Below are 16,759 nucleotides of genomic sequence, written 5' to 3'. Positions count from 1 at the left end.
AAATCTTGTATAATCTCCATTTGTCATCATTAGAATTTATATTGAACTTGTTTGTAGACACAAAAATTGATTTCTATTGAGTATCTTTCAAAGCAATATGTGTCAGCAAGGAGAAAGCCAGTGACGAGATTCTCTGATTCACTTTTAGTTTGATTTGTTTCTAGATTAGCATGGTAAATGCTTTTTGGTTATTAATGTGCCAATTTTATCATACTCGTTACACAAGGTTTTTACTTCTCTTGCAGGGTCCTTCCATTAAAGAGGGTTGTTGAAGAAAAAGCTCAAGCAATATGTGCTGCTGCTGCCTCTAGTTTCAAGTCTATGCTTAAAGAAAAAGGGATGTAACTGTCAGTTCCCGCTGATCCAAGGTTGGTTGATGTACGAGCATTAGGATAAAAAATACGAGAGACAAGGAAATAGTGAGAATAGGAGGAAATAAAGGGCAATAAATTAGAAGAACATGAAAGATGACATAATTAGAAGAATTAGGAAGAGAAACAAATAGAATCAGGGAAGAAACTAATATTTCAACAAGTCTTTTATTAACTGAAAACTAAGACCCTGTTTATATCGTACCAGTTCTAAATAGAAATTTGTTTGGAAATATGCTACCTAAAATCCTTCTTAGACAAGAAACAATCATTTGACTAAGATATTTATATTCCTTTAATAAATTAGTTTCTAAAATTTTAAGATCCTACGTTTTCCATCATTGGAGCTATTGCATGTGAAGGTGTTTTATTTATTTACGCTTAAATTATTACTTCTTTTAGTGTGTCACTTGGAATGTTCTTAAAATATGGCATCAAGACTGTTTTAGTGATCAACTCCGACGGTTTTTATGATGGATACAACTAGATTTTATTCCCTAGAAGATAGCCTACCTAATTAAATCTCTAACAGTAGAGTGGATGGTCTAAGAATCAATTCCTCTTGCACCAACCTTTGGGAAAGTTTGTTATTTAATGTGATTAATTGAGGTAGAAGCTAGCATTGGATGAAGGAATGGGTCTTTAAGAGTTAATATTTTAGCTCTAAGTGGTGGAAATAGAGTTGTACAAGAAAACCTAGATTTATGTGTATACTTCAGGTTGGCAAATATGATCACTGTATCTTTTGGCATATATTACTTGGTTATGAGGTGGTGGATGGAAGGTGGTGGTTGTTAGGATCCCACATTGAGAGGGAAAGGATGGGTATGTGGGTTATAAAGGGCTTGGGCACCCTCCTTTGACAAGCTAGTTTTCTAAGGAAAGTTCTACCTAAGCCCATGAAAGACCTATGGCCCAACCCAATTGTTGAGTAATTAGAGTGGGTTCCTATCAGGTTATATTTTTAATAAGATGGTCGATCAAGAAATTGCAATTAGAACTTCTTTTTGATGATATTCTCTTACCAACTATTTCAAAGGGGACAGTAATAATTTTTACATTCTAGCACAGTGAGATCTAATAAGGATGTGTCATTGCAGATAATGGGAGTTTTCCCTCAGAATTTTCATCTGCCATGCCCAAAGAAAGAACAGATAATGGACCTGTCCAGGTTGTTGGTGCTACCAGTGACAAAGATCTCTCAGCTTGGGGGTAAGACAAGATCTATATCTACAAAGTTCGAGTGAATCTATGTTAAATGTTTCACACTATTCATTATTTTGTGTCATAATTAGTTTTGTAGTTTTCCCCTCTTATCCATTTCTTTAGTTTTCCACAACCAACATTCAAATTTTAAGGAGCTTTTGATGCGATGCTCCATCATGAAAGTTGGTTTCCTTTGATACTGCTTTTATTATGTCTTCTAGAGAACTATGTTTGGGAATGTTAGCTTGCATCATTTAAATTGTTTAGCTAGATACTCGGTATGCATAAAATCCCAATGATGAGCAGTTCAATATCTCAACATAAAGATACTTGTTTCCAAGTTTCATTTTCTGACAATGCAAATAGAGCCTTTTGATAAAATATTTCAGCTTGAGGTCGTAGAATTAATTTATGGACAGGTTACAGGGTTCTCGGCGAGAAGTACTGAGATATGGAAGTTTGGGAGTTGCTATATCTTGTCTCATATGAAAAATACACAAAGTAGTTGAATTGTTTAAGGAAATGGACAATTGTTTGGCACCCTGCTCTGTCCTTGTGCAAGACGAGTTTAGAGTTGCTCTAGCTAAAACTTTATTATGAACTGAAATTCTGAGGATTATCTTCCACCTTAGACTTTTGATATAATTATTTTTGTCAAGTTCTAATAACTTAAACTTGCTAGCAAATGGTAATTTTTAAGAAAGAAAATTGAAAAAGTTTTTCTTTTTCCCTAAGGATCTTGATGATTTAAACTTCGTATGACTTTGGAGAAAGATAATGATCCTCGCTTACTCACATCTCCTTTGAAGTTTCCCGGTAAGCTGGCGATTGATATCCTCAACAACCAGCTCTTCACTTCAGACAGTAACCATAACAAAATAATAGGTGTTCTTTCTTTCTCTCTCTAAACAAATATACACCTGCATACTTGTATTTTATATGTATATTACTCTTGGTAGTCCTCAGAATTTGCTAGTTAGAAGCATCTAAAATCCTAAGAATTTAAGAATTCTTAAATGTGCTCATAACGCAACAATATGCAGCTTCAAATTGTTCTTGCATATTTAAAGCTTGATGATGGTACTTAGATTACATGTTTGTAAGTACTACTTAATACTCATGATAATCCACTATGTAATGAATAGCATATAATAAGTATATATGTATCCAGTATTTCCTTATCCAGTAATGAATAGCATGGTTAAATACTTGGATTGTTAGTTAACCGTCTTGTCACATCTGGACTTCATGTGGTAACTGATTTAGATGGGAATTTTATGGCCCAAATCGGTAGCTCAAGAGAGGAAGGTCTACGTGATGGTTCCTTCGAGGAGGCCACAGCCACCTTTAATCATCCTCAAGTAAGGAGTAAGTTAATATCTCCAGTTATAATCAATATAAATGAATAGAAGCATGCATTTCAAGCTTTGTTATCTCATGCTTCAATTTTTATGTGGGTGAATTAGTACTGAGTAGTAACTATGTGACCACATGCTTCTCTAGGGCCTGGCTTACAATGCGAAGAAAAACATCCTTTATGTTGCAGATACTGAAAACCATGCTTTGAGGTACGTCGCTGGTTCAAAATTATCCTTAAATTGTTTCGAAGCCTTTTTAGGCTCTATTTCCGATTTTGCTATAAGGTGACCTTATTTTTTAATGGCTTTATGTTACATTTAGCATAGTTCCCCAAGACATATTCATGGTTTTCTCGGACAGAAAAGAATAGAAAACTATGTTCAAACGTTTTGATTTTAATCCTTAAGATAAGGTCACAAAGGAATTACATTACTAGTATCATCTTCATAATCTTTCATGAAAAGGTTTCAATAGTTTCAATGCCTATATTGTAGGGAGATTGATTTTGTTAATGAAAAGGTGCAAACTCCTGTTGGAAATGGAACCAAAGGCTCTGACTACCAATGGGGAGACAAGGGAAGCTCTCAGGCAAAATTGTCGATAACATGAATTAATGATGCATATTCTGGTTGCGTCCTTAGTGTTCTTATAAAGAAATTTGGCCCCTTTATTTACTGAATTGACATCTTTCTTGATATTTAAAAATTTTATTTCATTTTTTTCAGCTCCTCAATTCTCCATGGGATGTCTGTTTTGAGCCAGTAAATGAGAAGGTTTGCATTGCAATGGCTGGCCAACATCATTTCTGGGAACACAATACACTTGATGGAGTTACTAAAGATTTTAGTGGCGATGGTTATGAAAGGAACTTGAATGGATCAAGGTAATTCAAAGAATTATAATAATCAGTAAAGTGATCAGATGATTCTTTTTTCTTTTACATCTTCATACTTCACGTATAAAATCTTTTTGGATATTTGTGCTCCAAATTGGAACCTTTAAGTTGATAAGAAAGAAAAAAATGTAAAGCTGATAAAGAAAAGTTTGATCAGTTTGAAGTCCAAGTTGAACTTGGATGAGCTTGTATTGAGAAAGGACAAAACCTCAGCTCGGATGGTGACTGCCCTGTTAAATGACTGCCCTGTTAAATGTTTATAGCTCCTGAAAAGATCCATATAGTTATGTCTATCTATTTGTTTGCACTCATCAAATACATCTGTGTTATACTAGAGCATTATTTGTCTTAATTTCAATTTTTTATTCATTTATATTTATGTTTTCCATGGTATGATTCTCCTGGAAGTTTGGCATCGATGTACTGATTTTTTGTTGAAGTAGCTCTACAACCACATGATTTGCTCAACCGTCCGGAATTTCATAATCTCCTGATAATATGCTGGGATATTTTGACATATTTCATATTCTCAACATTTTATAGTAGTCTAAATGTTTCTATCATCAAATCTGAAGTTTCAAATGCATGCTTATTTGTAGATTTCACAGAAATTTATGTTGCAGATAGTGAGGGTAGCTCCATACGAGCACTCAGTCTAAAACCAGGAGGATCAAGATTGCTAGTTGGTGGTGATCCTTTTTTCTCAGACAATTTGTTCAAGGTAATTCAATTTGAAAATTAAGATGCTTGTTTCATCTTGGAAAAATATTTTGGTCTCTAATAATTTTTTTTTTTACAAAAAATGGAGAAGACTTACAGTTCATATTTAGTTTATGTCATTTTGTCTTTGCTCCTAATACTCTTAGAGCATCTCCAAAGTATTTTTTTAAAAACAATAGTCCAACATACTCTTTATTTTTAAAATATAAATTAGAGAGTGAATTTGACTCTCCACATTTAGAGAGTTAAATTTCACTCTTTATCCTAATTTTAATTAATAAACTACAAGTTTCTAGGCATTTTATTTATTAATTCTCTCTTCCATTAAGTCTTTTTCTTCAAAATAAAGAGCATCTTCATTAAATTTAAAGAGTCTATTGGATTTGAATAAAAATTGTGTTCTTTATATTTAAAAATTAATGAAGATGCTCTTTATTTATATGAAAGATGCTCTTCAAAATAAAGAGCATCATTGGAGATGCTCTTACAACGTATGATTTACAGTTTGGAGACCATGATGGAACAGGATCTGAAGTCCTTCTTCAACATCCACTAGCTGTCTTTTGTGCAAAGGATGGTCAAATTTATACAGATAGCTACAATCACAAGGTAATTAGCTAATAGATGATGATATTAATTAAAGATATTTAAATCACTGTAGCCTGCCGACATTTGTTGAATGTTGTGATGATAAATTTAAAGCTTCATGAATGCTCATGATGCATTACTTGGGGGCTCCTGTTGAGAGTTGATTACATAACCGATAAAATGAATGTGAATTATCAAAGCTAACTTCTTGCTTTCCATCTCTTTTTGGGTGAAATTTCAGATCAAGAAGCTGGATCCAGCTAGTAAAAGGATCAGTACCCTAGCAGGGACTAGGAAAGCTGGTTTCAAGGATGGACCAGCCCTAGCAGCTCAGGTTAGAAAAATAATTTGTGTCCTTACTGAATTCTGCTCATACTGGTGGCTGAGAATTCAGTATATGTTTCTTTGAAGGAATTTTAATTTCAAAAAGGAAAAAAGTTTGTTTTCTTATATGTGTTACATGCATCTACCGTGAGAACTAGTTAGACTTTGTTTGTTGAATCACTATCTAGCAACAAGTTGCAAATAGAAAGGCAATGCCTTGTTACCTGCCATATGGAATTTCAAATGCACTGAAAATGAGTTTCTTTCATTAGTTCATAATGCTATTTCTGAGCTATTATGTGTGATTAGATTAAAATGTGAGAATTCATAATCCTAGTACCATCTCATATTTTAAATTTTGTTACAATCACATCTCTTGAATTATTACAATGGAGCTCTTTCATCCTTGTTAACCTAATGAACACAAATGAAAGTTGAGGATGTTTATATCGCTCTCCAAGTAAACTTTCCTGATTTTAGGATGGCCTGAAATTTCACTTTTTATGCATTTACTATTTCTTTCAGCTTTCGGAGCCATCCGGAATCATCGAAGCATAAACAGTGATACTATCTTCTTTGTTTCATTAGCCGCAAACAGTTATCAAAATTGACGTGGAAGTTGTAACTGATTGTAACTTGCTGTGCCTTTGCATAAATTATCATAAGTACTTATTAAAAGTGTTTCTGCTTCAATTTTCAGGAAAGCTTCTCATAGCTGATACAAACAATAGTGTCATAAGATACCTAGACTTGAAAAAGAAAGAGCCTGAACTTCTTACTTTAGAGCTAAAAGGAGTTCAGCCTCCTGCACCCAAATCCAAATCGCCAAAACGCCTCGAGAGGCGATCATCAGCTGACACTCAGACCATTGTTGTTGATGGTGGTGTGTCCAATGAAGTCAACCTATTAAAATTTCTTTGCCTGAGGAGTACCATTTCTCAAAGGTACAGATAGTGTGTGTCACTAAATGCTTCAACTTTTTCATTTGTTTTTGACCTTATAATTCTCTGCTTTATGACTACAAATGCAGGAAGCACGTAGTAAATTCAGCTTCGATGTTGAACCTGAAAATTCTGTGGCTGTTGATCCGTTGGATGGAAATCTTTAGTCCAAAAGGATCAGCAGTACTTCACTTTAGGAGACTCTCCATCTGCTTCAACAGGTAGAATTAGTTGCAAGGTATGCCACTTTTCTGTGCTCTATAATTCAAATTGCCCCAAGTCAACATTTGTTTGAATTGATCTGCTTTATGACAAGTAAAACCATGTGATTGCTATCAAGTTTAATTCCCTAGCCTTCAATGCTGACACCAGGAGAATAGAGGGTGTTTTAGTAACCATAAATACATGACCGGTTTCTTGTCATATGTCTTGAAAACTTGGGCATCAATTCGACTTCTGCTTTCCTTAATTATATAGACTTGTATCTGTAGACATTATAAATTTTTTTCTTTCTCTAGACCTTTTGCCGGTGAGTTTGTAGATGATGATCCACATAGGAGGCTTGATATTCTAAAGCCAAGATTGCCTAATGGGGAGTCTTCGCCTGGGTTTCTTGGCTTCGCGGTGAATATGATTGATGTGGAAAGCAAAAACTAGCCAATTTCTTTAGCCTCTGTCCGGAGAATTACTATTCAACTTGTCCGGCTTTGAAAGAGATCACAACAAAGCAATGATCCAATTTGGCTGCATCTTTCATGGTTGAAGTTTTAGCTGAAGATCAAGATCAAAAAGAGGTATGTTCTCAACAAAAATTACATTCAATTTTGTTCAATTTGAAAGATTATTAACAATTAGGGATGGCTCGATGAAGGCAGACCTCTCTATTAATTATGCTAGAATTTATGCATATATATACCTACAATAACCGGAATTAAGAAATCTCCGGCATAATAAGTCATGAGAGAAATTATGAGACTTTAAAATCAATGAGGAAAGTCTTGACCAATTGAATTCTCACCTGGGAAAGGAAACGAAACCAATTGATTAGAACTAGAACTTGAACTCTACCACTTGGTAATTGATATTTTCTAGAAAACATTGCCTTCGTATACAATAATGCAACACTGTTTCTACGTTAACTCAACAAAATATTAACAACATAATTCAGTTATCTCCGATGAAAGATTAGTATCAACAAAAAAAAAAAGTTCAGAAACTTATAATCAGTCAAATCATTTGATTATAATAATTAAAAGAACATAAAATCAATAATTAATAGGGAATTAATAGAACTTTGGACTTGGAGGATGGTTGGATGAAGTTATGATAGTGATGATTTTTTGGCGTGACTAGAGGATGGGGCAACGAAGGTTCGGCATGATGGAGAACTTTTTTTTAAAAAAATTGGATAGCCATAAAGAGCTGTTTGTTGATTTGGTAAAAACTCTATGTTTTATATGAATTTATTACAACCTTTGGATGATATAATTGTCACGTGTCTTCAATTCCTTAAAGATGAGATAAAACTAGATTAACAAATGATCTTCCTGAAATAAGATCTAATAAAATTGTAGGTTATTGTTAGTTTTTGAAACATGCAGTGGATCATCGTAGTCCAATAAACGTACGATAGGTAATTGTAGTTTTCCACAAAATTATTCAACAAGAGAAATCAAGCGACTTCTCTAAACCTCGTGCGTCCATTGAAAATCACTCTGGTAAAATACGAAGAGAGTCGATAGGTACGCAAATAACAGCACAAACTGCTACCATTTGTTATAGGGACATTCCATACGCCAACCCATAAAACTAAAACTAAAACGACTATCTCTTTAGGGTTTTGAAGACCCAATCATATGCTGAGTTTTTCTCATTCTTTCTTTTCTTGTATGCTTAATCTATTTTTCCTGCTTGCGATTTTTCATTAATTTTATACCGAAACAAGTAACGTGATTTAATAAAATTATTATATTTATTACTTTGCGATTATTTATGGCTTCTCTAGTAGGATACGACAATGAAGAGTGTTGTGCTGACTTTCACCGACGATTAAACTTCTTTTGTTGAGTTCATTTTTAAATGCAATAAGAGAGATCGGGAATGAAGCAGTCGAGCACTATGATCCTCACATTATCACGCAAGCATCTTCTCTAAGTAATTTTTCCAATCTTCTGTTTAGTTTCATTTTGATTATGTTTTTATTCAATTCAATTATTTTTGTTTGCAATGTTGTTATGTGTGCATGCTTGTGTAGTTTGTGTTAAGTTGTCATCTCTGTTTTAAAAACCGGACCGGACCGGTTGGACCGGGAACCGGCAGCTTCTCCGGTCCGGTTTAGGTCTCAGGGGGGTTTTTGAAATATTTTTAAATTATGAGGGTTACTTTGTAATTTTATAGGGGTATTTTGGAGATATATCAAAAGTTTAGGGATTAATTGGTAATTTTATTGGGCCATTTTTGGAATAAACAAAACTTTTAGGCACTAATTTAAACTTTTTTAGGGGAATTTGGTAATATATTGAAATTAAGGGGTTAATAGTAATTTTTTAAAAATAAAATATTGCTGACATCATCGGTCCAACCAACCGGTCCAACCGGTTGGACCGGTTGACCCGTGACCCAGATAGCAAAACGGTTTGCCCTCCGATCCGAGTTTTAAAACAATGGTTGTCATCCCACTTAAAGTTTAAAGTTTGGAATTCAACTGGATAAAGAAAAATGAAAAAAAAAAATCCAATTTTTATGTGAGAGGGCCCAATTAGACTAATATAATGTTGAGCCCTACCTACTATAAGCTTGTAAGTGTTTTATAATTGGGAATCAGACCGTCACATTCTTGCTGTTACTTGAATTGAAGGATTCGTTTTTAAAAAGCAACTTTATGTTTCATATTTGTAACAATAGATGCCTATACGGTTATTGGAAAAGATTACATGTCTCCTACTATTATCAAAAACCCCAAAGCAAATATCTAAAACCCCTTAAAAATAATAATAAAACAAAAAAAAAACCCTATAAAAAGCATCAAAAACCCCTTGTAGAAATGACTTAATTTTTCATATTAAACTATCTCTAGGGGTAATGAAATAAACCTTTGTTGATAATATTTTTGTCAAAGTGGCCCAACCAAGGTTTTGAGCTAAAATACTCTACCTAAGTCAACTATCGTTGATTCTCGGGTTGTTATACACAAAAGTCCAACCTCTCTTAAGGCAATGACATACCACAAGTCCATCATAACCAAATACTCTACCTATGTCAACTATCGTTGATTGCAAAATAGCTTTTCACAAGTCCGCCATAATCGAAGGCGTCGACACTCTCTCGTAATTCTTCTCTTTTTTTATGGCCCTATTCTGTAAGTACACCATTTGTTAAGACAAATTAAATACCATGAGTCCACCAAACCAAAGTTTCTAATGCACTAAGTACATCCTAACCAAAGGCTCTTACGCGCTTGATTCTTAAGGCCCTGACATGCTTTAATAACAAGTCCATACGACAAATGAAAAGCCACAATTCCACCCTAACCAAAGGATTTGACTCTTCTTAATCTAAGTCCAGCATTCCTTAAGGCTCTAGCATTTACTACCAATAGTTTCCTTAACCAAAGGCTCTGACATACTTTAATGCAAGTTTACACTAACCATAGGCTTTGATATACTCTCCCTCAAGCCTTTTCCAACTCAAAGCTTCGCTTATTTCAATACTGGGTCATCCTTTCTTAAGGCTTTGATATATTCTACAAGCAAACACATATCAAAATGCAACTAAGGTATACAAAAAGTGTTTTTCTTTGTTTAGAAGGCAGGTATATCCAAGCCACTTATATTGCTTTGAATTAGGCCCACTTAAGGGGTACCTAAGTGGGTATTTTTGGGCAGCAAGTCTGAAAGTCTTCATTTTCATAAATTTCCAAGTTGGAAAACTAATAAAAAAGATTTCCAAAAATTATCCCAGAATAATTTTAGTCAAAACATCTTATTTCTTGCTGACCTAGGCAATAAAAATATAATTCTACAATCTAAAAGCAAAAAAATATGCACTTAGTTCATTATTCTGATACTTTTTAGAATAATATTTTTAAAAAAGTAAAATTAGGTGGTTATTACGATGTAAGATTTGGAAATTAATAAAAATACCCCTTAAGTTTGTTTATTTACTAAAACCTCTATAATAAAATATTGAAAATTAACAAAAACACCCTCATCCACCCATTAAATACTGACAGCCGACCACCACTGCCAGAGGGTGGCTAGAGTCGCCGTATTGGTGCAAGACCAGCTGGATCTGGCTGGTCGTGCGCCGATATAGCCTTTTTTGGCTAGATCCACCGCATTTGGCCGTCAATAGCCAGATCTTTGGTCGTAGATTTGGCCTTTTCCGGTCAGATCTATGGTGGATTTGGCCGAAAAAATGCTAGATCAATGCATTACCGGCAAAATCCAGCCAATAGTGCGTTATTATACTAGATTTCAACCAGCTTCTAACGGTGGTGGCCGGAATCTAGCAAGTGTGGGTTGGTGGGGTGACCTGGGCAATAAAAATATAATTCTACGATCTAAAAGCAAAAAAATATGTATTTCCTAAAATTATCAAATAGTGGCGGACTCAACTTTCTGTGACACCCAAAAAAAAAAAAAATTATGTGATTTTATAACTTCTAAATTCATTAAAACTCCTCTAAACCTACAATTTCAAATTTCAAATTTTTATTCATTGTAATTAATTCTATATGAATTTTTTTTCACCAAAATCTAAACGCTTTTTGCCACCATAATTTGAATTTATTTTCAAATCCTTCAAAAGCACGTTTAAAGCTTCACAAAAAAACCCTTTTTGAGTTTATATATATATATAGTTGGAATTATTGGGCTTTATTTTATTTCTCATCAAATATCACAAAAATCCACCATTAATGAAAAATGCAATATTTACTTTATCTGTCTTCAATTTCAAAGCGTTTTATTATGTTTAATTTGATTTAAAATTTCATCTTAAAGCCTTTGGTGAAGAGGGCTTGCGTTTAAGACAGTTTTAAAGCAATTCCTCCAAGTTTTCTAATATGTTTTCAGGTGGTTGTTTAGGGCTATTTTCGAGTCGAGCCGAGTTTTTGGCTAACCGAGCTCGACTCGAAATAGTGGGGAGGGTAATCAAATTCGAGTCGAGATGGTCGAGTCGCTGATTTTATGACTCGGCTCGAGCTTGTTAAGGGAAATGATTTACTCGAGCCTGGCTCGCGAGCCGGTTAAACGAGTCGAATTCGAGTCGGCTCGCGAGCCACCCGAAAAACCTACAATTTGCAGGTTGCAAACCCATTGTCTACATAGCCAAGCTAATGAATATATATTTATAAAACCCCAAAAGAGGTCATACGACAATGAGGAAGAAGGCGAAAAAGCTTCTAAATCAGAACCTATTTCAATCCAACAAAAAAGACAACAACAAGAATCATTAAAGTGGTAATTATATATTTAATGCATCAATTAGTGTGCAACACAACTCGAAAAATGTGCAATTTGCAAGCTACAAACCTACTGCCTACATAGCCAGCTAATGAATATATATTTATAAAAAATATGGTCAAGTATCATTGCCAAGACCACTTTATCTGGAGATCTCTTTCTTTAATTTATATCACTTACGTCTTCATCATGTGACCATTTTTTTATCTTCTTCCTGTTTCATCGTCACTTTTTTTTCTTTTTTCTCTAGCCATACTGCTTCATCATGCGCTCTCTTTCTAAAATAAAGTATCATTTACCTTGTGTACTCAAACAAGATTGTGGCGACAACAATGGCGAAAGAGTGAACATAGTGAAGCAAAGCGACGGCGACGCCCTTTGAGCTTTAAATCAAAACAACGGTGATGGCGATAACACACTCAAGCAAAACAACAGTGACGGCGAGCTGTAGGTGCAAGGATTCACTATTGTGGTGATGACAAATATCATGTTTGTAGGATGTATTTGTTGTAGGATGGATTTCTCTAATTTAGGGTTTTATCAATTTGGGGAAAAAAAATTATCAAGCCAAAGTCAGCTCGCAAGTCAATCGAGTCGAGCCAAGCGAGGTTCGAACTAAGCAAGTTTTGAACTCAACTCGAAGTTTTACACAAACCGAGTCGAGTCGACTCGATTCCACCCGAGTCGAGCTCTTGACGAGTTGTAACCGAGTTGAATCGAGCCAGCTTGCAAGCGGCTCGATTCGTGTAACACCCCTAGTTGTTTTTTATACCCACTTTTGTTAATAAAGCCCAATAAAGTCGAAATGGGCTTAATTGATGAAGTAGCTTCACAAAGGTTCAAGACAAAGGCATTAAACATTTCATCAAGGTCTATTAGGCCCGAATAAGTTGTAACGATTTCTCACATGATTTACAATTTTTTTTTTTTTTTTTTTTTTTAAAAAGAGTTTAATGTCACTTAGGTATTTATGTTTCAATGAAAGCCTTCAAGGTTATTTCGGTAAAATCATTTCTTCTGCACCTACTTAAAGTACTTATTTTATAAAATTATTTTATTTTTTCATCCAGTGAAAATAATTTTAGCTTTATCTCCATCCTATAATCAAAGAAACTTTAATCTTAGAATTATTATTTATTTATTTTATTTTGGTATTATCCTTAGATAAATAATATCAAAAATTAAATAATTATGATCTTATGAATTCTATAAAAACAAATTATATACTAAACAACGGAACAATATTGATCTTTTAAATATATTTTATTTTCATTTTGATATAAAATACATTACTTTTACATATATAATCCCAACAATCAATTAAATTAGTTTTTTATATATATAATACAAATCACAACTATAAATTGACCTTTAAGTAGTATGTCGTAATTAAACCTGTAATTTTTTTGTTATTTCCTTTTATAATTTTGGAGAGTATATATATATAAAGAACATTTGGTTCTTGTATGATTTTTGATATTTTCTTTATATATATAAAATGCAAATCACAACTATAAATTGACCTTTATATAGTATGTCATAGGGGTGTTCAAAAGAACCGATTGGAACCGGAACCGGTGGGTACTCGGGGTTTGGTTCCGATTCTTACCCGGAACCGGCCGTCAACGGGTAGGTTCCGGTTCCAAATTTTTGAAACCGTTACTGTACAGTTCTGGTTTCGGTTCTTATAGTTAGGAACTAAAACCGAGAACCGAAACTAATATAAAATAAAATTAAAGAGTAGGGGGTTAATAAAAACTTTTGTAGAAAAAGTAATGTGAATACATTTATATTTATATTTCATAACTTTTAAAGTAAGTTGGCTTGACTTTTGAGAATATATCTTTAGAAAGTAATGGAGTTTGTAATTTTGAATTTATAATTTGTAATTTTATTTTGTTAACAAGTTCCAGGTGGGGGGGCATTTGTAAGTTTTTAAGGGTTTTTTTGCCATTTTAAAAAATTTGGTGGGGTCATGAATTTTACAGGGTACCCAGAACCGGAACCGTTGTTACAAGTTTCGGTTCTATTTCCAAATTTCAAGGAATTGTCGGTTCCGGTTCCTTCAAAAAATTTAGGGTACCCGGAACCGAACACCCTTAGTATGTCATACTCAAACATGTAATTTTTTTGCTATTTCTTTTTATATGAGTAAACTACTTTTTCCCACATAAGGTTTGCCTTAATGACAACTTTCCCACCCAAAGTTTATATTCTGTTAATGAGTTAACGACTTTTTACCACCCGAAAAATGATGTAATGATACTTTCCCACCCTCAGACTTTTAAAATACCTTTTTAATATCCAAAGCGAAAATCCATTTGTAATTTGAGTAATTCTACCTTTACATCACATGTTTACACCATTCTCTTACTTCATGATGTGGTAGTGTCACCTCATATGCCACATCACCCAGTTGCCATGTCACTTCCCCAAAAAATATCCCCCCCAAAATATTAAAAAAAAAAAAAAAATCCATTTCCCTAAATTTCAAATTTTAACATAACCTTGAGAGGGCATTTGGTTGGGGGCTATGTGGGATTACTAGGGTTAAGTCATCTTATATTACTTGATTACCATGTTTGGTTGTCAAGTAATATAAGATATTGGTAATCTTCAAATACCAATAGTGGTTACTATTAGTAATATTGGAGGTAATCTGATTACTTCCATTTTCTTAGGTATTTTAAGATTATTAGGGTTATCTTTTTTTGTTACAATTCTATCCCTTTTTAATAAAATTTTATGACAATAATGTCCTTATTTTTAAATTTATTTATATGAATATGACTTTTACTATTTCACCCCAATTAATTAATTTTTTAGACAAAATTACCCTTAAATTCAAAACAAATTGCAACCCACCCAAGCCACCAACCCCACCCACTTGCCGCAGCCAACGGAACAATGCACGGAATGCCAAAAATGGCCATCGTGAGCCGATATGGCCGTCAACGGCTAGATCTGTCATGTCTGGCCATTTCCGGCTAGATCTCTGGCCGGAAATGGCCATACAACGGACGGAGGCCATTTTCTGTCAAGTAAAAGATAAGATACTGGTAATCATCAAATACCAATAATGGTTACTATTGGTAATATTGGAGGTAATCAGATTACCTCCATTTTCTTAGGTATTTTAAGATTACTAGGGTTATCTTTTTTTGTTACAATTCTATCCCTTTTTAATAAAATTTTATGACAATAATGTCCTTATTTTTAAATTTATTTACATGAATATGTCTTTTACTATTTCACCCCAATTAATTAATTTTTTGAACAAAATTACCCTTGAATTCAAAACAAATTGTAGCCCACCCAAGCCACCAACCCCACCCACCTGCCGCCACCGTCGGAACGGTTTACGGAATGCCAAAAATGGTCGTCGTGCACCGATATGGCTGTTGACGGCCAGATCAGCGAATCTGGCCGTCAACGGCTAGATCTGTCACGTTTGGCCATTTTCAGCTAGATCTCTGGTTGGAAATGGCCATACGGCGCACGGAGGCCATTTCCTACCTTCCGTGCGCCGTTAGGTTGCGGGCTGTCGACGGCCTGCGGTGGTTGCCGGTTGTCGACGGTTGCGGTGGTTGTCGGCGACCAGCAGTGGTTGGGTTGGTGGGGGTGCTTTGTTGATTTTCTAAACTTTTATTATGGGGTTGTTTTTGCTAAGTTTTTAAATGCAGGGGGGTTATAATAATCAATATTAAAAAATAATATAATAATAATATTTAATTAGAGGACAATTCAGTAATTTAAATAATATACTCACCAATTTATTCCTCCCAACCAAACATATTAATATAATATACCCACCAATTAACCAAACACATTTTCCTAAATATTCTCAATAATCTTCAAGGTAATCTAACTTTCCAGTAATCTAACATTCCCTGAACCAAACGCCCCTAAATCATTTTAGATATTCCCTAAATCATTTGAAAAACTTTTTAGATCCAATTTCACGTATGAAAAACCCAGGCCACCACCTTCCATCCTGGTCTCAACCCCATCACACTCGAGCCACAAAGCTTTGACGGCAACCACCACGAGCAGGAGTCCACCACGATGAATCCCGATCTCAGTCGCACGACAGCCGAGATTGTATGAATTAATATCAAAGTTACTTAATTATGAGCTTATGAATTTCTATAGAAGAAATTATATTACTAAACAGTAAACAAATTTTTGGTTAAATATATTTTATTTTCATTTCGGTATAAACAAAAGTGGTTAAAAGGCAATTATAAGTGAGATTATAAGTGAGGGCAGAATTGTCATTGAACATTTTCAATCTGAAATCAAAATTTAAAAATAAAGTGAGGGGGATCGTAGGGCTAGGGAGATGACACGGGGCCAAGGAAATTGACTCTACTAAGCAAAAGGAAAACGCAAGTCTTATCAGTTTTTGCGTGTTCTGGAAGAGGCGAAGTTTGCGTTTTTGGGTGACGAACTTCGACTGTTTTCTGGGAATTGTGGAGGTTGTTTTCGGCGATGTTTGAGTGTTAACGGTGACTTACATTGACGGGTTGGATTGGTGGTTGACGAGTTTGGAGTTTTGGCTTGGTTAAAGGTGTTGTCGACAAGGTTTAGGGTTGTTGTGCCGAAGTTTCTTCGGCAAACGTCGAGGTTTTGAAGCGACTTCGAGCGATGGCTTGGACGACTGAGTCGCGACTTCGAGCGACATCATTTAGGCTATTACAGATATGATTAACGTTTGCGGCTTGTTGTATATCTAGAGGTAGTCTTCTTGTATTGCTTTTTTGTAGCAAAAAAATACGATTTTTTTGTTGTTGTTGTTGTTGTTTTTTTTTTTTAACGATTCGGTTGATGCAAAAAAATGTCTTTGTTGTCTTCTTTCTTGATAGGTTTCATGGAAAAAAAGTATGTTAT

General features: G+C 34.4%; 1 pseudogene; it reads left to right on the top strand.

The window, feature by feature from the left end:
• The first annotated feature begins 1,358 nt into the window (after positions 1 to 1,358).
• Positions 1,359 to 7,061, top strand: LOC116105494 (annotated as a pseudogene).
• The last annotated feature ends 9,698 nt before the right edge of the window (positions 7,062 to 16,759 follow it).

The sequence above is a fragment of the Pistacia vera genome, unplaced genomic scaffold, assembly GCF_008641045.1.
Source record: "Pistacia vera cultivar Batoury unplaced genomic scaffold, PisVer_v2 Contig50, whole genome shotgun sequence".
In the NCBI taxonomy this organism is placed as follows: Eukaryota; Viridiplantae; Streptophyta; class Magnoliopsida; order Sapindales; family Anacardiaceae; genus Pistacia; species Pistacia vera.
The sequence above is the reverse complement of the archived record's forward strand: the minus strand, read 5'-3'. Positions and strand labels throughout refer to the sequence as shown.